This window comes from Palaemon carinicauda, chromosome 23 (genome assembly GCF_036898095.1).
Source record: "Palaemon carinicauda isolate YSFRI2023 chromosome 23, ASM3689809v2, whole genome shotgun sequence".
Classification (NCBI taxonomy): domain Eukaryota; kingdom Metazoa; phylum Arthropoda; class Malacostraca; order Decapoda; family Palaemonidae; genus Palaemon; species Palaemon carinicauda.
The window spans coordinates 104,745,671-104,768,748 of record NC_090747.1 but is presented as its reverse complement, the minus strand read 5'-3'; the positions used below and the strand labels follow the sequence as shown (position 1 = coordinate 104,768,748).

The 23,078-nt window shown below is 41.2% G+C and overlaps 1 protein-coding gene and 2 long non-coding RNA genes across 5 annotated transcripts in view; 2 read left to right on the top strand and 1 right to left on the bottom strand.

The window, feature by feature from the left end:
* LOC137617047 (uncharacterized) overlaps positions 1-1,600 on the top strand; it is a 34,194-nt gene extending 32,594 nt beyond the window's left edge. For 2 of the 3 annotated variants that reach the window (XR_011039559.1, XR_011039560.1), the window contains exon 7: positions 1,468-1,600. This is a non-coding gene — a long non-coding RNA (uncharacterized lncRNA). The remainder of the gene's footprint in view (positions 1-1,467) is intronic. The other variant, XR_011039561.1, reaches the window with a different exon arrangement.
* The window catches only part of LOC137617719 (paxillin-like), a 204,877-nt gene that overhangs the window by 126,443 nt on the left and 55,356 nt on the right, over positions 1-23,078 (top strand). The gene's annotated exons all lie outside the window — the stretch shown is intronic.
* Positions 1,594-16,798, bottom strand: LOC137617049 (uncharacterized). Its single transcript, XR_011039562.1, has 4 exons — positions 16,601-16,798; positions 6,036-6,181; positions 1,745-2,597; positions 1,594-1,690 (listed from the first exon to the last, which is right to left on the bottom strand). It is a non-coding gene; the product is annotated as an uncharacterized lncRNA (long non-coding RNA).

Sequence of the window (23,078 nt, the reverse complement as noted above, 5' to 3'; positions counted from 1 at the left end):
CAATTATAGATGAGCTTATTTGGAAAAGCATGAGGCGTATCATCTTTGGAAGGGTAACAGGTCACATTTGAATTGGATTAAGAGCTGTTGCTCAGTGTTTATGCTTCAAGTGAAAAGGAATTTTATTTAACAATAAAAGAAACCCGTCTGTTGTCTCAGTAACGTAGGTGTTGGGCTATCCTTGAATCTCCACTCTTTGGTAGACATAACAGCTCCCACTTTACTGAACTAATTGCTGCCAATCGTTGGCCAAAGGAAAAGGTAACCCTTTACACTTATTTGTTTGACAGTAAGCAAAGTAATGAGAAACATTCTCACCCCATTTTCCTGAGGCTAAAGGTTTAAAAGCCATTATTTCCTTCCAGTATTTATAATTCGGTTTTTGCAAATTTCTTGGAGCATGTGATGCCGTTCTTAAAGTGGCCAATGTTGTATAGAAATCATTTTATTGTAGTCAAGAAGTTTGTATGTTTTGTATTGATATTTAGTGCTGTTCTTTAACTGTGTGAATCATACGATTACAGTTATTGATGGGCACCATAATATTGGGTATGATAGATCTGGTTTTCCTAAGGGTGTTACATTCTCTGCATTAATTCCATCTTGCATGTATAGAGGGTTGCTCAAGCCCTTTCTAGATTTTTTGTGAAATGCATTCGGTCCATTTCTTCTTCAGTTGCACAAAAAATGGCTTCTTGAAAGTCATTTTCAGTGCTCAATCGATTCAGATTTTTACTGTTCAGCCTTGTTTTGCTGTCTAGTCTTTAGTGAGATAGGATAAGAACTTCGTTTTTATTAAAATTCTCATCTCTAGCACTCAAGTTGCATATGATTCTTTCAAAATTCTTGTGAATTCACATCATTTAAATGCAATCTTCCCAGGAAGTACCATCCACCTGGTAACATTTAAACAGCTATGAACTCAGGATTGATCAGATCATCCTAATCAGGCAGTTTAATTGAAGGATCATCCTAATCAGGCAGTTTAATTGAAGGAACTTAATAGCAAATAAATTTTTCATGCAGAGCAGGCTGAATGTATATATTATTAGTTCATGATTTGTTGAGCAGGCTGAATGTATATATTTATTAGTTCATGATTTGTTGCATAAACAGTCATATATTTTGTTCCCTCACAAGGCTATTTTTCCCTGTTGGAGAGACTCAATGCTTATAGGTTCCTGCTTATTCCCCATTTTGTAACAATTTATTTTTCAAACTTGCTTATTATAATATAAAATTAAGCTTAGTAAAACTTTTGAGCATAATGTTCAGTAAAATTATGAACTCATTGCTTAGTAATAAATTAATGGTTTAGGTTTATTTTAAGCAAAGAATGTGCAAGGTATTGGTTTAGGTTTATTTTAAGCAAAGAATGTGCAAGGTATATTTGGAATTTAATGTTCAACTGTACAATATAAAATACTACATACTGAGAATTCAATTAACATTAATTTTTTCTTTCAGTAGAAACGAGTCCGGTACTTCTCTGCATGACTACTTAAAGCTCTGCGTGATGAAGTCGTGCATTGATATGAATACTTCTCTTCACATCAATGTGTGTTCTGCCCGGCACATCAACAACCCTGTTCTTCAATGTCTCTGGTCAACTCTTCACTGGACTTCAACGTCTGCTCTGGTCTTCTCTCCCCTTCAACATCTCTACTTGTCTCTCTACTCTTCATTTAACCTCTCCCCTTCAACATCTCTGCTTGTCTCTCTACTTCTCTACTCTTCATTTAACCTCTCCCCTTCAACATCTCTGCTTGTCTCTCTACTCTTCATTTAACTTCTCTGCTCATCTCTTCTCTGCCCTCTAACATCTCTACTCATCTCTTCGTACAAGTCTGCTCTTCATTAATGTCTCTGCTCGTCCCTTCATAAACATCTCTCCTCGTCCCTTCTCTGCTCTTCAACGCCTCGTGCTTGTCTCTTCTCTCCCCTTCAACGCTATTGCTTATCTCTGCTCTTCATAGACATTTCTCTACTCTTTAATAGATATATCTCCTAGTCTCAGCTCATTTCTTTTCTGCTCGGCTTTTCATAAACATTTCTTGCGCTTCTCTGCTCGTCTCATCTCTACTCGCCACTTCTCTGCCCTTCAACGTCTCTCTGCTCGTCTCATCTCTACTCGCCACTTCTCTGCCCTTCAACGTCTCTGCTCGTCTCTTCTCTGCCCTTCAACGTTTCTGCTCTTCTAGTCTCTTCTCTGCCCTTCAACGTCTCTGCTCGTCTAGTCTCTTCTCTGCCCTTCAACGTCTGCTCGTCTAGTCTCTTCTCTGCCCTTCAACGTCTCTCCTCGTCTAGTCTCTTCTCTGCCCTGCAACGTCTCTGCTCGTCTAGTCTCTTCTCTGCCCTGCAACGTCTCTGCTCGTCTAGTCTCTTCTCTGCCCTTCAACATCTCTGCTCGTCTAGTCTCTTCTCTGCACGGTACAAGAGTGGTCATCTCCATCTCCACATCTCATTGGGCTCTGCTAGTGATAATGCAGTTCAGCACTTCTCTTATAGTTGAGACAGACTTAGGTGATTTTTGGTTCGTGATATAGCCTGCTCTTCTGGCAAGGTGTCCACCAGGATATATGGTTCTCTATTTGGTCCTGCAAAATATAATTTGGTAAATTTCAAACCTGTTATAAAATCACCAAGGATCTTACAATAAATTTTTACCATGAGAAAAGGCTTTCATTTTACTCCATAAATAAATGATCAACAACATTGCTACACAAGTTTTCATAAAATTATACTATGTACGTAAAGAAAAATATAAGTTAGGAGAGCCTAATTAGTAAATATTTAATATGCAATACTTCAACTTTATTCATTGGCAAAAAATTAAGATATCTTGGACAAAAAAGAAAAAGGATGAAACAATGCTATATATCGCTACTATTCACAAAACCAGCAATTCAATTAACCTGTGCATCTGGGTACCAGTACATGTAGCCCAGATGGTGAAGTTAAAGAAAAGCCCCTCTTGAGACTTGTAGTTTGCCAAGTAAACAAAACTTGCTCATTCCATTGAAAAACTATTGAATAAGTAAGGTCTTCATTCTTGAGCTAAAATTGTCTTACTTTAAAAGTAAATTAAAATTATGGAATTTAAAGTAGTTTTGGAGTAAGATCATTCACCAAGACACTCGTGTAAATTATTAGGCTTATATAAGCTTACATACAATGCCCAAGATGATCAGCGCTTATTCAGCTTGCATATAACGTCCAAGATGATCAGTACTTATTCAAAGTAAAACTAAATATACTGGGTCATTAAATATTCAATTTTCATTCATTTAACTCTTCCTTTTCAAGCTAATAAAGTTTGTGTGTAATAGAGCTTAATAATTTCCAATAGAGTTTGATCAAACAGCACAACCACTAAGGTAAAAGGTATAAATATTGCTCTTCAAGTCCCCTTCCATGTTAACTGTACCACAAACATTGCTCTTCAAGTCCCCTTCCATGTCATAAACTGTACCAAAATGCAAAATAAAGTTGAAAGAACAGACTAATAACCATTTACTAATGCCAACAATCAAATAAGAAAAGAAACACAGCTTAACCTGCGTACATGAAATTAGCATCCTGTACCCTTAGTTCATTCTTCAACATATTAGAAGAAAATCTGGCTGCTTTCAAATGAAAAAGGTTACGATGCTTAATTGCCTGCCAAGTCCTGTAAACCAAGGTGTGACAAAATGAACTATCCTGACTACAGCAACAAATTATACAAAGTCTAGTTTTAAAATCAAAAGCAATGGTAATCAAATTATTTGCCACCCAACACGACACAAATGGGTAGAAAATTACATCTAGGCTAAAAAAACAACAGAATTCTGCTTAACAAGAATGGCAATAACAAAAAGTTTAAAAGAAAAGAATCCAACCATATGATTTTTTAATTTAAAATAAAAGACCAGACATAAAATCATTCAATCCTTAAAAGAGGAGCAAACCAACCATTTCTTCAATTTACTATTTCACCTAACATGTGAGATACAATGTGTATTACAGTAATTTCATGTACTATAGTATGAATAAAATAAGATCCCAAGTAGAATACACATACAAAGTATCAACAAACAAAAATAATGCAACTAATGAGAACAATCACTGAAACAGAACTCTTAAATGCAAAAGAAATCCTATACAATATTGCTGGAGAGGCACCCCACCCCTGAAATAAGTTCATGCCCTGTAACAAGTTTTCCTGAAATATTGGATGCAGGAATCATGGGATAGAATTGCAAGAAATTTTGCTATTCTACCCGAGGATATATTCCATTCATGATAGTACTGTATGTGAAAGGGAGCAACTCCCTTACTAATCAACAAACTATATTCCTAGTAAGAAACAGAATTTTTTAAAAATATAAACAACAGTAGAATGTAAAATTAAAGCTGTCAATTCCATTAACCTTAGTATCTTGGTACCTCTCAATGCAGTGCAACACAGTACATATAGCCCAGAAGGTGAAGCTTTTGAGAACTAGAAATCCTAGAAGGGCAAAAGGTTACTTTAAATAAGGAAACTTCACTTGTAAACTGCAAGATCTGCTTTTCATTCAATTGAAAACTATCTTGGATAAGGTCTTTAGTGTTGAATTACCTACCTCTATTTATAAAGTTTAAAGAACAGACTAATAACCATTTAATAAGTTTCATGTGACGAGGAAAAAACTCGTCCCACTGGAATGGGGTCCACTCCCCAGAGTAGTTACATGTTGATTCTCTTGATCTCTTGTCAAGGCAAGAAGGGAACAGAGTGTATGTCTTCGTACGCCAGGCTCACAAGACTGCCACAATAGTCGCTATCCCGTCCTGGGCAAAAACCTAAACGCCAAGATTTACTGGACATAAGCACTCACTCGTAACTCACAGTTAATGGATAGTCACTCAAATGACTGAATTAAGAAAAAACAATGTCAAGACCGTTAAATACTAAATTATTATTATTATCATTACTAGCCAAGCTACAACCCTAGTTGGAAAAGCAAGATGCTATAAGCCCAAGGGCTCCAACAGGGAAAAATAGTCCAGTGAGGACAGGAAATAAATAAATGATGAGAACAGATTAACAATACATCATTCTAAAAACAGTAACAGTGTCAAAACAGATATGTCCTATATAAACTATTAACGTCAAAAACAGATATGTCATATATAAACAATAAAAACTCATGTCAGCCTGGTCAACATAAAAAATTGCTCCAACTTTGAACTTTTGAAGTTCTACTGATTCAACTACCCGATTAGGAAGATCATTCCACAACTTGGTAACAGCTGGAATAAAACTTTTAGAATACTGTGTTGTATTGAGCCTCATAATGGAGAAGGCCTGGCTATTAGAATTAACTGCCTGCCTAGTATTACGAACAGGATAGAATTGTCCAGGGAGATCTGAATGTAAAGGATGGTCAGAGTTATGAAAAATCTTATGCAACATGCATAATGAACTAATTGAACGACAGTGCCAGAGATTAATATCTAGGTCAGGAATAAGAAATTTAATAGACCCTAAGTTTCTGTCCAACAAATTAAGATGAGAATCAGCAGCTGAACACCAGACAGGAGAACAATACTCAACAAGAAGAATGCAAAAGCTCAATCGTAGAGAGTAAGTGAGAGAACAACTTACTCACTTTCCGATCTGTAGTGTTGTGAGGAGACCTAACCAAAGTACAACCACCAATATGCATTTGAACCTCTGGTATAAGAACTTATTTCTTTCGCATTATCAAAGGAGGAATTACCAGAGATGACCTTCCCCAAAAATGCACACTTTCTTCTTGACTATTGAAATTACTTGACCCATTAACTCAAACACTTTTCATTTAACTATCCAATTGATTAACATGCACACACTCGATTATCCAAATGATATCTAATTAAAGTACTGTAGCTTGAGGAAATTTACTCAATATGCCAGCATCTGTACATACAACTGGTACTTTGCTATTTAAATGATAATGAATCATTCTGGTGTCAAATTCACTAAATTATCTACAATACATCCAACCATACACAACATCACACTTAACTGTAAAAGTTGCATAAAAAGATATTCTGTAGTAGTAGTAGTTCTGCCAATTACCTGGAGGTTTTCTTCGGACGGGGCCTTTTGAACAAAATGACAGTCCAAAATCTGAAGTTCAATTTGTGACTATTTCCCACAAATGGCAATAACCTGAAAAAGGAAAAAACTGATTAGTTATGGAATTAAAGACAAATAAAACAAAGTGGTTTATGTAAAACTGTTACAAGCACCTCAGTACTGTATTGTTATAGCTAAGAAAAAAAACTAGCTTATAGATTACCATTCTTCAAACTTGCACATCTATTAACAAACAAAGAATTGCTATGTTATAGATTTAACTAAATCCTCCCATTTTAAACTATTGACAAAGTTGCTTCACCTGGATGCATAAAATATTTGAGACAGTGGTCAATGACAGTACTAACCCAATTGTGAACTGTTGACTAATAGCCTCAAACATGAACACAAATTTTCACTGTAAATTACTGTACAATATTATAAATCATTATAATAAAGCCTCTGTGGATCGGTAGTTAAACCTGCCCTTGCAACAAGAAAATGTTAAATTTTACTGAAAAAGCCATTAGGGAAATGTAGACCCACACAATGATTCATGATTTTGGTGGTTAGTCAACTGTGGCAAGTTGCAACCAGGATGATAAAAAACTAAGGAATACAAAACTCAGAACAAAATAATTGCTGAGATTTGTTAGGTTAACACAATTTACTCACCCAATATATAGAAAAAAGGCATACAGTTGAAAAAATATCAACATTATTGCAATTGTTTTATCAATTCCCTTGTAGCCTCCACCATTGCTATGATAAATGGGAAAGAATCTTAACACTGATCCTTAGACACTAATGTTGGTCTCTTCCTCTCTGCATGCCACTTTTCCCTTATGGTTTCTTCACCAAAAATCACTTCCGTTTTTTTAATTCTTTGGCATTGGGCTTAATTGACTATTATAACTCACCTTCTTCAGCCTTTCCTCCACACACTATATCAAACACTTATGTAGCGTGTTCAAGCAACTCTTACAAAATTTTCACACCGTGCACACCTTACTTTTACCTAGATTTTCTCATTGATAACCGCCTTTCCTGTTGATGCTAGCAAATATTTTTTTCATTCTGGTTCTTAGATATTTACCCATGTCACTTTCCCAAGAAATCTTATAATCTATTCAGATATTTTCTCTACTGTCACCTCTACCAGGCCAACCTCACATCCTATGGTTCACTTCAATTCTATTAAGACACTTTACCAAATAATTTCCAAATCATCGCCAAATCTTTCTTTTTAACTACAACTTCTCTAGGTTCATATTTACAAAAGCTGTCTCACTAATATCTTTTCTTACCAATCCTTCGACATATCTTGTAACAGTATCCAGGACTTTTCTTTTTCTTAACTTGTTGGTTCGGTTTCCATTCCTTCTAAATCTACTTTTTATCCTTACTACCTGTCTTTTAGCTTTCCTCCTCCTACATCCTCTTTCCTGTCAGTTTTCTGCTATAGCTTGAAGACTTTTTGCTCATCTTCAACCTAGTAATATAGATTTTGTCTCATCAAAAGTACTGCTACCCCTTGTAAGCCTTCTTTTGGCTATTTCTAATCATAGTACACTTTCTAACACCTTGACAGCTAAAAAACTTTCCTTCGAGCTACTTTGTCTATATTTCTCTGCTTGTTTTAATATTTAACACAATTTCTTTCTGCCACTGTTTAAACCAATTCACAGAACCATGAGGCATTAAGCTTTCAACACTGTAAAAACCATTTACATTATTATATATCTCAATATCTGTAATTTTGATCTTTATGAAATCCATGGTTTTCATGTCATCTATCCTTGGTAGCATCATTTTTTCTGAACCTCTTTACCAACTTTGATAGTGGGTTTTAAGACAAAATTCCAGGAATAATTCCCCGTCTTGATTATCCCTACCGAGCCACATCTCATCACATACTCAAAATCAACTATGCCAATTTCCTGAAGGTCAGTCAAGTTATCTCCTGTCAGCATTGGTTTAGGATGGGGCCCTTCTGTCACTCCGTCAGACAAACTACCAAAAATCCAGCTTTTCCACTTCTGGTCTTCAAAATGTGGCAAGTACTGTATAATGAGAACACATGGATCACCTTTCCATCAATAATTTCCAGTTTCATTCATTCGTCACACCTTTATCACACTTGCCATTTAATCTTCATGCATCCTGCTTATTTGAATCACTACCAAATATTTCTGAGCCTGCTGCTTTATACTTTATTTTGCCATTACAAGAAACAATTGTAAAAACTTTTTTTTGGGGGGATACTATCTCCATCACCTCTTTATTTGTTCCTACTTTTGATCCAGCATTTATTGTGCTAAGTTTCACTAAGCTTTTCTTAATTCTATTTCCCCTAGAATTCTGTGTATCCCTTAGCCCCTCAAATTCTACTTGAATCCATTTTCTCTTCAACTGTTGTTGGGAGCAAACCATTGGCGGCTAGGATCATTTTTGGGCTTAAGCCATGTCGTCCTGATGGAAGCTTCCTATAGACAGCTTTCTAAGGGATATTTGGCTACAGTGATACTCCCAGAGAATTGACTATAGGTCTCCAGAATTCTAACTCCTGGCACAAGTATCCTTAAAATTTTTCTTAAGGATATCGCATAACATCAGAGGACGTATATCTTGATACGACACATGGCAATCTTCACCCTGAATAGCATTTTTGCTCTGAGGGGGAAGAGTGGCAAAATTGAAGGGGAGCCATTATCAAGGTTACCCTTCCTCCCCTACTATTACAGGGCCCAAAATGGCGGCTCATTCCTTATTCAGTAGCGCTTTCGCACAGTGTATCTCCCTGCTTATCTAGTGTTCTAGTCAGCTATTTTTGAGGATTTAACATGCATTCTCCAGCATCTTCTGCCTCTGGAAAGTTGAGTATTTAATCTTCTCTGTGTATAATTTTTAGCTCCCGTCTCACAGTGAAATTAGCATAATTTTATAATGTGTTTATAGGAGCATAGCCAGTAACCGGAGGCACCATTTTGGACGCTGTCATTCGTCATGCATGCTTTATTTAGTTAGCAGAACGACATTCCTGGTATTTAGCTTTAATGAATTATAGCTATTTAGGGAAAATTATACTAGTGAAAATGTGGAAATGTGGGAGGTTGGGCTGTGGCACCCTAGCAGTACCAGCTGAACTCGGTTGAGTCCCTGATTAGGCTGAAGGAACATAGAGAGTAGAGGTCCCCTTTTTGTTTTGTTTCATTGTTGGTGTCGGCTACCCCCCAAAATTAGGGGAAGTGCCTTGGTATATAGATAGATAGATAGATACTAGTGAAGATAAGATCATGCACGTATTCTCCTCTTCCTTAAATGTATCGATCGTATACGTTAGTCTCTCGGTGATATAGCGAAGCCGAGATCTCGCCCTGCACTAGGCTAACCTACCCTACGCGCTTTAGTATAATTTCATACATTATCCCCGTTTACCTTCACGTAACGTTTTACCAATTCAACAGGAGATAGTATATCTCCTAGAATTAATTATATAATTCGATACTCGTCTCCCTCGGAGATTTAAGGGTAAACCCTTCCTTCCCTCTAAGTACACTCCGGCTTGACTAGGCTAGTGTTTTTCTGTCTTCCCCCTTGCCGGCGAGTATCCCGGCTTGGTTTTACAACAGTAACTCAAGAGTGTTCAGTCTTTATGCCGACAACTTGGCTGCCAGGTGAGTAGTCACTCCCCTGCCGGCTTACAGTTGTAGACATAGGAAGCTAGCTTCCCTAGCCCGCATCCGAAGTGGTAGTACGATGCCGCCACCTTCTCCCTTGTGGTCTAGAAGACAAGTCTTGTTTCGGCAGACCCTGGGCTGAAGAACCGATATTTTTCTGCCACCCAGGACGGCGCCGATATTGAAATAAGGTTTCTAATTGTGTGGAAACGGCCGGCAATCCTGCAGCCTTCTCCCAACACAACATACAAGACCCTTTCCCTGCCCCTCTCTGTCCTTTAGCGATAGCCTAGCCATCGCATGTCTTTGGCTAGTGTCCTACAATCTCCCCATTTGCCGGGTAGAACGTGGCGCCTGCCGGGCTCCTACATAGGCGGCTTGATAGCCGCTCCGGCTTACCCCTACGGACGCAAGGCTCCAGGAAAGGTTGTGCTGGCCATGACGGCTGCCGGTGGGAGACCCTTTGAGTGTTCTTCAGTCCTCCCTTGGACTGCCATCCACATCCCTGAAACTGGCAGTAGCCGGCAGCAGATCTTGTGGCTGGATGGAAGCTAGAATGATTCATTCCCCCCTTCCATTTGAACCCTCATTCTGGAGGAAGGCAGTAGGAATAATAATACCTGCACCCTTATTTATTGTATTAAACTACATTAATAAGGCAGCCCTTCGCTCCATGCTTTCTCTCTCTCTGTCAGCTAGTGCCGTCAGGTACTAACCTGCCAGGTATAGCCTAGCCGGCAACATGCCAGCTGAACTACAGTATATGCTTATACAGAAGCCAGTATTTCTGCAGTATAGTACATACTGCAGGCAGAAAACTTCAGTATATATTATACAGTAGTTTATATTTTCCAACATACCCTGTGTATCCTTTCACAGTCTATTGTTGAGACCAATCTTATATTGAAGCGAAGTATTCCTTCAATACACTGATGAAAGTCATCAGATCATAATTTACCCCACAATACTAATACTTTATGAAAGGGTCAGTGCTAGTATACACTAATTCTAATGCTAGAGGTTATAACCCTTCTCCTTTGATTTTCCTTTAGTAAGGAAATTCTAATATTAATATTGGGGGAGGTTACAGCAATTGGCTGGACACAAAACACAAGTATGTGTCTTTCCTATTTCCTTTCTAGCTTACTATCCTAAGCTATAATGGTTAAGATACCAAAACATTTAATGCACGACATTTATTCATCAAGTGTGATAAATTACTGCATACTCATATCAATTTTTTTTCTTTACAGGAGGAGCAGAAAGTGAAGTGTGAGGAAATGAACTGTAACCACAAAAGTAGGAACTTTTGTGGTCACACTATGTGCAGGTCTCATGCCGCCTGCGTTGTTATTACCGAAACCTTGCGGTACTGGGACCCCAAGAACTGCAACGTCTGCTCGGTCTTGGTGGCTGAGGGTTTCGGCGACCCCAAGTCAGCGGAGTCAAGGGATGCGGCACGCGAGAAGCTTCGCAAATGGGTACGAGGGTTCCAGAAGAACTCTCCGGGACCGTACCTTCCCAACGACAGGATGCGTAGCTTGCGGTTCCCCAAAGCTACATCTGATGCCGTCGTGCCCCAGACACGACCCGGGCCTCCCTGCGTCCAGATCGCAGTCGAGGCTGAAGTCAGTGAAGAGATGCAAGGCATGGACATCCACCAGGAGGAAAGAATGTCTGAAGTGTCCGCGGACAAAGAGAAGAATCTCCTTCGGGAGGATCCTGAGGAAGAGTCTACTCTACCTCCCGAAGGAGATGAAGACGTCGATTCGTCAGAAACGGAGGAGCCCCTTCCGCCTGTGCCGGCAGCAGAGCCGACACCATCTACGTCTTCGGCTCCTACCCCTCCATTGGACACCATAGGTCAGGCAGTTTTGGCCCATATTATCGCCCTAATGGAGAATCTACGCAAGGTGAGCGTAGAAAGGGAAGCTAAGATAACACGAGAGCTCTGCAAACCCACTGGGACCGCAGCCTCCCGAGGGTCTTACAAGCGACCCAGAGTTCAAGACCTATCATCCTGCTCCGAGACTAATCCCTGGAGGTTTGCAGAGTTCATGCCTATTACCAAAGGCAAGCTCTACATCTCGGAGAAGTTGGGAGCCGTCCCCCTGGACGACATTCAGTTCTGGCCGAACTTTCATGCCTAGCCGAATTGCTTCATCCGACTGAAGCATGAACCAGCATCAAAAGAGGAGACGGAACCGAAGGAGGTCATGGTATTCGACCACGACAAAGCACAGGCTCTCTTGACGAGTAGCCTGAAGAAAGCAGGCTATACTAACTCGCGAGTTTCTGCACTGAGCAAGAAACCCTACCTTTCTTGCTCCTTCTTCGAGAGCCTTCCCCTTTACGTCGAAGGCTTTTCAGACCGTTGCCAAGGCGGTTGAGGCAAGCAAACCATGCCTTACACTAGAGGAGTGTAGGCCTCTGTCTTTAGCCCTGCCCATGGATGAGAAGGAATGGAAGGAGGTCCATCTAACCTTCTCAGTAGGAAAACTGGATACAGATATCGTGGGACAGCAGTTCAGCGAGAACCTCCCTAAGCTGTCAGACTTTCTCTTGCAAAGGGAGCAAGAGACAAAAGAGAGGCTAGCTGCTTCTTTGTCCCTCCAGAACTGCATAGAGATGTGTGCAGGCCACAACAGCACCCCAGATATGCTCACGGTCCTGGCTAAGATGCACATGGCCACCCTCGTTAAGGACCTGTAGGCCTTCATGAAGGCCAGGAGAGCCTGTAGGGAGTTCGTGTTTGCTGCTGCAACGGTGAAACACGAACCCAGGAAGCTAATTTCTTCCAGTATCTGGAAGCGGTCCAAGAGGTACAGTAGTTGAGAAAGCCGCCACAGAGAATAGGAACCTTCTCCAAAAGTGGGGCATCTCCTCAAAGAGGAAGTCTTCCCTGGATGCTGGGCCCCAACCCAAACAGAACACACAGAAGCCAAGACTACCTTCTCGGCCCACTCAGCAACATCCCACGGTCACCATGACCACGATGCCCCAAGTGGTCGCTCAGCCACAGACCACCTTCCAAGTGGTGCCTCAATAGCTGGTTGCCCAGTCACCAGCTTTCAACCCTGGGTTTGAGAAGCACGCTACTACCTTTCGTCCGAAAGGAAGAGGTTCACGATAGGACTCCTCAAGACACCCCTCACGAGGCAGGGGAGGACGCAGTCAGCGTGGCAAGCCCTCCAAAATGCCTAAGCAATGAGATGCTACAGGTAGGAGGGAGACTCCAACACTTTCGGGATTGTTGGACCTTCGATCCCTGGGCCCACAGCCTAATCAAGAATGGACTAGGATGGAAATGGAACAGGTCTCCACCTTCATTTCCTCAATTCTTCCAACACTCCACCGCCTTACTGGAAGAACATACCTTAGAACTCTTGAACAAAAAGGTTATAAGGAAAGCAAAGTCCATAAAATTCCAGGGAAGCTGTTTTGTGTTCCTATGAAGGACTCAGACAAACTCAGAGTAATTCTGGACTTGTCGCCACTCAACAAATTCATCGAGAACAAGCTCAAGATGTTAACCCTTCAACACATCAGGACCCTGTTGCCGAAAGGGGCGTACACAGTCTCAATAGACCTGGCAGATGCTTACTGGCACCTTCCAGTCAGCCGCCCCCTCTCCTCCTACCTAGGATTCAAGCTACAGAGGACAAAGTATGTCTTCAGAGCCATGCCCTTCGGACTAAACATAGCCCCAAGGATCTTCACAAAACTTGCGGACGCAGTCGTACAACAACTACGCCTAGAAGTCATTCAGGTGGCAGCGTACCTGGACGACTGGCTGGTGTGTGCAGCATCCAAGACTGCTTGTCTGCAAGCATCCAAGAAAGTGATCCAGGGCCTGGAACATCTGGGATTCAAGATAAACTCCAAGAAGTCTCGCCTCTTTCCAGCTCAGGAGTTTCAATGGCTGGGAATCCATTGGAACTTGAAGTCACACCGCCTTTCCATTCCTCCAAAGAAGAGGAGACAGATCGCGGGTTCTGTCAAGAGACTACTGAAATCCGACAGGATCTCAAGACGCCAACAGGAAAGAGTACTGGGCTCTCTCCAGTTTGCAGCAGTAACAGACCCAGTGCTAAGAGCACAGCTGAAAGATGCGTCAGGAGTCTGGAAAAGATACGCATCAAACGCTCAAAGAGATCTACAAAGACCGGTACCAACCTTACAACGATAATTTCTCAAGCCGTGGTTGAAGGTCAAGAGCCTAACGAGGACCGTTCCCTTACAACCACCTCCCCCATCGGTGACCATCCACACGGATGCCTCGACGGAAGGATGGGGAGGTCACTCCAATCAAAGGAAAGCCCAAGGGACCTGGTCATCCCTGTTCAATACCTTTCACATTAATATTTTGGAGGCCCCTCACAGATCAGCCCACATCAGTCTGGTCTTGGACAGCGAAGTGATCGCGAGATGTCTGAATCGACAAGGCTCGAGATCGCCCCACATCAACCGTGTGATGTTAGCCATCTTTCGTTTAGCGAAAAAGAAGAGATGGCACTTATCGGCAGTTCATCTACAAGGGTTCCGCAATGCGACGGCGGACAATCTATCCAGGCTAAAGCCGATAGAGTCAGAATGGTCCCTAGATGCACACTCATTCTCCTTCATCTTGGAAAAAGTCCCAGAACTGCAGATCGACCTCTTCGCGACAAGCGACAACAAGAAACTACCTCGATATGTAGCCCCATACGAGGACCCTCTGGTAGAAGCGACGGCCGCCATGTCCATCGAATGGAACAGATGGACCCGGATCTACCTGTTCCCTCCAACGAATCTCCTGCTGAAAGTCCTCAACAAGCTGCGATCCTTCAGGGGAACTGCAGCAGTAGTGGCCCCCAAGTGGCCCAAGAGCAATTGGTTCCCTCTGGTAATGGAACTGAAACTGAGGCTGGTCCCTCTACCAAACCCAGCTGTATCTCAATTGGTTCAGAAGTCGACTGTCTTCGCTTCATCACAGAGAACCCAAAACCTTCATCTCATGATTTTCTCGCCTTAGCAATAAAGAAAAGATTTGGTATCTCAAAGGGCAGTATAGACTTCCTAGAAGAATACAAGTCAAAGTCAACCAGAAGACAATACAAATCGTCTTTGAAAAAGTGGGTCGCTTTTGTTAAAGCAAAGAAGACTGAAAGAAATCTCAAGAGACTTCTGCCTGTCCTTCTTCATCCACCTTCACGAGCAAGGCTTGGCTGCCACCACGATAACTACGTGTAAGTCAGCTTTGACTAGACCTCTTTTATACGCCTTCCAGGTGGACCTGGAGAACGAAATCAACAAGATTCCAAAGGCATGCACTAGACTTAGACCAGCAGCCACTCCGAAGCCCATTTCATGGTCTCTGGATAAAGTCTCACAATATGCTTCAACCTTGAACAATGAAGATTGTTCCCTCAAGGACCTAACACAAAAAGAAATAAACACTAAAAGAAAATCTCAGATAACATTAAATATGAATCCATTCCTTTCTTACATCTTGATTCTACATCTCATGATACAATATGATGGTCTCAAAGCATTAGAAAAGTAGTTATTTACATACTTAGCCCTATCAAGAGACGAGGGCCATATTCAGTTCACAGAAGTGGGAGAACTGAATCTCTTTCTTGATCCTAATTTTGTCCCCAAAAACGAGCTACCCCAAAAAGGTGGGGTCTCTGGAGAATCTGCCCTCTGAAGGAAGATGTCTCTCTATATCCAGTAGTTTGTCTAAAGGTCTATCTTCGTAGAACTTCAGACTTTAAGGGAGGACAGCTCTTCAAAGGCGAAACCTCAGGATCAAACTTATCCCTAAAACAACTGAGGGCGAAGCTCACCTACTTCATTCGCAGAGCAGATCCTGATATTAACCCCCCCAAGGTCATGATCCAAGAAAAATTGCTTCCTCACCGAACTTTTTTCAGTATATGGACTGAGCGTCCTCGCTCATACACTGGATGGAAGTCCTCCATAGTGTTTTACAAACATTATGCGAAGCAAGAGCACGCGTTGAAACATTGTAGTGGTGGCAGGTAGTGTGGTGAAACCTGTCGTCTAGTGCTGCAATGAACAGTGAATTGATTGGGACTTTTCACTCATTGCAAAGAGAAGCCTGCGTGTAGGAGTGTCACCTGCTCACATGGCAAAGACGGTGAGAATACATCTCCTCAACAGACAAATATTGCCAGGACAAACCTGCATTGTTGCACACCCCAGCATACCAGATACACCTATAAGAGATTTTACGGCAAGGCACGAATGTAAATTAACGATAACGGGAGAGCGAGACAGGATGTCTTCACTCTACCGAGCCACAAAAAGTGATATAATACACTGTGTTAGAGTGGGGTAGCTGGTATAACACCCACTAACTAGCGGAGTGTCGTTGATACCTAGCGTAAAAGTTTATGGCTGTATGACAGCTACGCTGGAAATACATCCATAGTAAAGAGCGAATGGTTTATACTGATGTAGAAACAAATGCACTTTAAAATGTCTTTGCCATTACTTATACTTAATCAGATTAGTTGTTATTTAATAAATTAGGTCCATCTCTTCTAAACCCACATTTTCCAATTAAAAATGTGGGGGTCGTCTTACACAACTAATAATAACATTACATGCCACATATGTAGTAATAGAAGTCTTTTACAGCATACCCATGGATAAAGACAGACTGCAAATAACTAGCTCCTTAATTTCCAGTCGAGCAAGAAATAACTACTAAAATAAAATACCACATAACATTAAATATGAATCCATTCCTTTCTTACATCTTGATTCTACATTTCATGATACAATATGATGGTCTCCAAGCATTAGAAAAGTAGTTACATACCTACTTTGCAAACGCACTTTGCTCCGCAGTTTGTGCCAAGGAAAACTCTTTCAGCATCCTTAATTTTCAGTTGCTACCTGGATACCACGAAGGACATCGGCAAATTATCTAATACTAAAACCAATGCTTTTGGTCCCCATAACTTCACTGGATCAAGACATTGATAATCCGCTAACAATTGGGAGTAGTGCACTCCACTGACTGCTGGAATAAAGAGTGTCATATGAGAAAAATTATATAAACAACATAAACAGCTAATAAAAAACATCAAGAATGTTTTCTAGGCTCTGAAAATTTATTCATTATTCCAATGTCCTATAGCTAAAATATAGATGAATTGTTTTACAATTAAACTAACAAAATGTTAATAAAATATGAAATATATATGAATACCTCTTATTATTATTACTAGCTAAGCTACAACCCTGGTTGTAATAGAATGCTACAATCCCAAGGGCTACAACAAGGAGAGTAGTCCAAGAGAAAAGGAAATCAGGGAATAGCAAACTATATATAAGTAATTAATATATAATATACCGTAAATATTTTAAGATCAGTAACAACATTAAGATAAAAGCCATATATATAAACTACTGTATAAAACAAAACATGTCAACCTGCCAAACAAAAAGGCATTTACAAATGGTTTGAACTTCTGAAGATCCACTGATTAAACAGTCTGATTATGAAAATCATTCCACAAGCTGGTTACAGCTGGGCCAAAACTTCTGCAATACTGCGTGGAATTGAGCCTAATGATGGAGAAGGCATAGCTGTTAGAATTAACTACGAGTATATACAGTAATGAATACTACGTACAGGATGGTACAATCTGCGAACATCTTTACTTTAAGGGCTGCTTATCTGGTCCCATACAGCAGGAGAACCCTCTCTACGGGACCTCCACAGTCGTTTTATAATGTTCATTCGGGAGCATTTAACATTTCACAATGCATATTGTTCACTTATTGATTGATCATCACTATCAAAACGCTCGCGGAATAAGAAAGTCTTCAGTTTCCTATTGAAAGCCTTACTATCTTCAATTATTTGGATCTCTCGTGGGAACCTATTGTATAGTCTAGGGGCAGCATATTTAAAGGCTCTAGAGTCTACAGTAGACATGTATCTAGGTTCTAGTAGTTTGAAACCATCTGTAACTATTCTCGTGTCAAGACGATTTGTTGGTTGCACAATACGTAGCAATTCTCTTAGATATTTTGGACGAACGGTTCCGATAACTTGGTGGGTTATTGTACATATTTTAAATTCAAATCTTGCTTTAATCAGCAGCCACTGTAGATCAATTAGTATAGGGGTGCAATGGATGGACTGAATTACAAAAAATCTTGTGTAACAAACTGATGGATGGAGCTGAGATTAAGGCATATCCAGATCAGGAATAACTAACTAAATAGACCGCAATTTTCTATACAACCACTTAAGAGACAACAACTTAAGACTTAGCAGCTGAAGACCAGACAAGCAGACAATAATTGAAACAATGCAGAATATGACAAATTCGTAGATAATTTGTATTTTTCCTAACCATACAAACCTATTTGAATAGGGTATTACTTTCGGCGTAGCTGAAATGACGAGCCATTAGATTTTTAACGAGGGTTTACTACCCCCTCGCTAATTAGCGAGGGGGTAGGGGAGGGGTAGCTTGCTAAACTCCCCCCCCCCCCACACACACACACCTGTGCTGAGCTCACTTTGCTTAGAGGTAGGACTTCACGGGGGATAGGGCTGGCAGGCAAGTTTGATTAAATAGCTAAGGTTTGTATAGTTAGGAAAAATACAAATTACCTACTAATTTGTCATTTGTTCCGTAACTGAAATACAAACCACGCTATTTAATATGGGTGACTCACCCCTTAGGAAGGGTGGTAAGTCCCAGCCAGGGTATCGGGAAAATTTCTCGAAACCAATTGCACGAAGGTAAATTTCTCGAATTCAATTGACCGAAAAAAAAATTCTCGAACTATCATTTTCTCGAATGTCAATTACTCGAAAACAAACAAGTAAATTTCTCGAAAACAATCGAAAGTATTCCATAAGCGCCAAAGACCAATTTATAAAGAGGCCATTAGCATTCTAAACGCTTCTCATTTAAAAACACTTCTGTTTACAAAATTCTGAATTTAATTTTTCCTATAATATTTTTTCCAGTAGTCTCAGCCCATCAAGATGGAAGTAACGTATGTCGAGAGTGAAAAAGGAAGGAAGAAATTGTGTTTAAATGGATATTTATATATCAAGGACAAAGGAGTAAATAACAAAATTTATTGGAAATGTGAAATGTGCAAGAAATTTAAATGTTCTGCTCGTGCTATCACTATCGATGATAATATAGAAAAAGAGAGTGGTGACCATAATCATGCAGGAGACGGTGCTAAAGTCGAAGCTGCCAGAGTCCAAGAAAAAGTGAGAGAGGATGCATTGAATAGTAGGGATACACCCCATTATATAGTCTTGTGCTTCAATGGGGGTAAGTGGGGCTGTTGCGCTGAAACTGCCATCAATATCAAATATGAAGAGGAATATACGAAATATACGAGCTAAGAAAAATTATGTCCCTGCTTTGCCCGATTGCCAAGAAGATCTTATCATCCCGGAAGATTTTACCAAAACTCACAAAGGAGAACTGTTTCTTATGTATGACTCGGGTCCCACAAATGATCGTATATTGATTTTTTCAACACAGAGAAACCTCGATTTACTAGCACGTTCAGAGAACTGGTTCGCTGATGGTACTTTTAAGACGGTACCTTCAATTTTTTTTCAGTTGTATACAATACATGGTGTGCATTCAGGAAGTATCATACCCCTCGTTTATGCACTATTACCGAACAAAACTCAAGAGACCTACAAAAGATTCCTGCAGATTGTAAAAGAAAAAATCCCAACATTTGAGCCAGCCACAATAATGATTGACTTTGAATTGGCCATGATTAGAGCTATAGAGCATGAATTTCCAAGGACAAAATGCCGTGGCTGCTTTTTTCATTTTTGTAAATCTATTTATCGAAAAATTCAAGAAAATGGCTTCAAAGTACGGTACGACACCGATGCTGAATTTGCTATTCAGATTCGCCTGTTATTTGGGAGGTGTTGGTATCCCTGTAAGCAAAAAGAAGTATCGTGACTGTGCAAAAAGGTTGCAAACTATTGTAATGAATTATGACGAAGAGAGGCCTGTAGAAGAATATCTACGAAGTGTAGCATACAACATTTCATTTTGATTGATTAAATTTTAATCTTTATTTTTTTAACTATTCTTACCTATTTTGATTGCAACATACAATAAAATTATAACCTTTGTATTTTTTTCATTCCTTCGTTTACAATAAATTTTTAACCTTAGTGTTGGTCAACCCAAAGGGATATATTTTTCCTTTAAATTCATGAAAATTTTTCCCATCAATTTTCTCGACAAAATAGATATAATTTTTCGAGAAATATGGGATTCGAGAAAATGATAGTTCGAGAAATTATTTTTCGAGCAATTGGGTTCGAGAATTTGACTTTCGAGAAATTGCATTCGAGAAATTTACCTAAAACCCCCAGCCAGTACTGGCTTTTGGCTTTGCCCGGGGACTCGGTATCCGTGTGTCAGCACTCAACAATAAGGAGTTACTGCACCTCGCTAGCACCTTGCTGCGCAAGGGCTGAAGCCTACGTAAGCTGTGTGTGAAGGTCTGAAGAGTGACTCGTCCTAGGAAGTTGACCTGTAGTCCTTTAGATGGAAACTTCAGGCTAGGACTCTCCCAATACCACCTCGTCAGGGTATGGGGACGTGACAGTATTAGCTTAATCCTAGGAACACAAAGAAATATGGTTTACCTGCAGTGGTTTGAGATCAGCTGTGCAGAGACCCCAGGATGCTGCTTTCCCCAAGAGAGGGGAGGATGAAGAAAAGAATAAGGGCCAGACAAACCTTTTCATTCATGCTGACTAAAACCGGGTAACAATGCCCTCAACCTTCTGCTACTTGTCCATTAAGGAGCCTGAGGTTTAAACCAGCTGTTGTGCAGCCACCACAGGGCTGATAGAGAACGTATCGAGCCTCCTGTGGGTCACGTCTTGCAGGTAGTGGGCTGTGAAGGTCGTCTGCTTCCACACCCCTGCTTGTAGAACCTGCGTCACTGAGAAGTTCTTTTTGAAGGCCAGGGACGTAGCTACGCCCGACATCATGTGCTCTAGGGCGACGTAATGGAGGATCAGGATTCAGGGACAGATGGATTACCCTACGAATCCATGCCGAGATAGTATTCTTAGTAACCCTCCTCTTTGTTCTCCCAGTGCTCACAAACAATGCCTGCACTTGGGGACGAACTGCAGCCGTTCTTTTGAGATATAGCTTCACACTCCTTACTGGGCACAGTAGGAGATGGTCTGGGTCATCTGTTACAGAACGAAGACTCGAGATCTGGAAAGAGTCGAACCGAGGGTCCGGCACTCCCGGATTCTGAGTCTTAGCAACAAACTCACGGACGAATCTGAACGTTACCTCCTCCCATCCCCTTGAATGGGCGATGTCATACGAGAGACCATGAAGTTTACCAACTCGCTTGGCCGAGGCCAAAGCTAGTAGGAACACCGTCTTCCAAGTCAAGTGGCGATCTGAAGCCTGGCGTAATGGTTCGTAGGGAGGTCTCTTAAGAGACCTGAGAACTCGAACCACGTTCCATGGAGGTGGTCTCACTTCCGACTGAGGGCAGGTAAGTTCATAACTTCGTATGAGTAGGGAAAGTTCCAGCGAAGAAGAAATGTCCACTCCTTTGAGCCTGAAGGCTAGACTTAAGGCCGAGCGATAGCCTTTCACTGCCGGGACTGAAAGGCACATTTCTTCTTGCAAATACACAAAGAACTTCGCTATTGCTGGAAACGAGCCACTTTGCCTGGTAGACCCCTGTGGATGACCTTCGCAGGTGTCCAGACATCCTGTTCGCAAGTTGTTGCGAAAATCCTCTCTCCGCGAGGAGATGCTGGATAGTCTTAAGGAGTGAAGTCGAAGCGAAGCTACGGCTTTGTTTAAGATGTTGGCGTGTGGTTGTTTGAGTAGCTCGTGTCGTGGAGGGAGTTCTCTTGGAAGTTCCGTTAGGAGTTGCAGAAGGTCTGGAAACCATTCTGCGTGATGCCATAGCGGAGCTATAAGGGTCATCGAGAGATTGACCGATATTCTGGTCTTGTTGAGTACCCTTCTCATCAGACAGAACGGGGGAAAGGCATATATGTCTATGTTGTCCCACCGTTGTTGGAAGGCATCTTGCCAGAGTGCCTTGGGATCCGGGACTGGGGAGCAGTACAGTGGGAGTTTGAAGTTCAGCGCTGTTGCGAACAGATCCACAGTCGGGGAACCCCACAAAGTCAGGACTTTGTTGGCTACTAGATGATCCAAAGACCACTCGGTACTCACTACCCGAGACGCTCTGCTCAGACTGTCGGCGAGCACATTCCTCTTGCCTGGAATGAAGCGAGCCGATAATGGAATCGAGTGGACTTCGGTCCATCTCAGTATCTCTACTGCGAGATGGGATAGCTGCTCTGAAAAGGTACCTCCCTGCTTGTTGATGTAAGCCGCTACTGTGGTGTTGTCGCTCATCACCACCCCAGAGTGACCCGCCAGGTAACGTTGGAACTGTTGAAGGGCTTGGAATACGGCATTCATTTCTAGCAGATTTATATGGAGGCACTTTTCCGATTCTGACCACAGGCCTGAGGTCCTGTGGTGCAGAACGTGGGCCCCCCACCATTTCTTTGAGGCGTCCGAAAACGGCATCAAATCCGGGGGGAGGACGAGAAGATTCACTCCCCTTCGGCATCAAATCCGGGGGGAGGACGAGAAGATCCACTCCCCTTCGGCATCAAATCCGGGGGGAGGACGAGAAGATCCACTCCCCTTCGTAAGTTCTCGTCTGTCACCCACCACTGAAGATCCGTCCGTTCCGCAGGACCCATAGGGATCATGACGTCCATCAATAATTTCCAGTTTCATTCATATGAAACACCTTTATCACACTTGCCATTTAATCTTCATGCATCCTGCTTACTTGAATCACTACCAAATATTTCTGAGCCTGCTGTTTTATACTTTATTTTGCCCTTACAAGAAACAATTGTAAAAAAAAAAATTTGGGGGGGGCTACTATCTCCATCACCTCTTAATTTGTTCCTACTTTTGATCCAGCATTTATTGTGCTAAGTTTGATTTAATTTTTCTTAATTCTATTTCCCCTAAAATTCTGTGTATCCCTTAGCCCCTTAAATTCTACTTGAATCCATTTCTCTTCAACTGTTCCTGGGAGCAAACCATTTGCGGCTAGGATCATTTATGAACACGAGATACCAATTGATACTTTAAAAGCTACAAAAACCATAACAAAAAAAAACTTTGACATTATAGAAAGAGTAACAGACATGCAGCAGTTTACACAAAATCAGGCTGATTCAAACTGCAGTGACTAAAGGG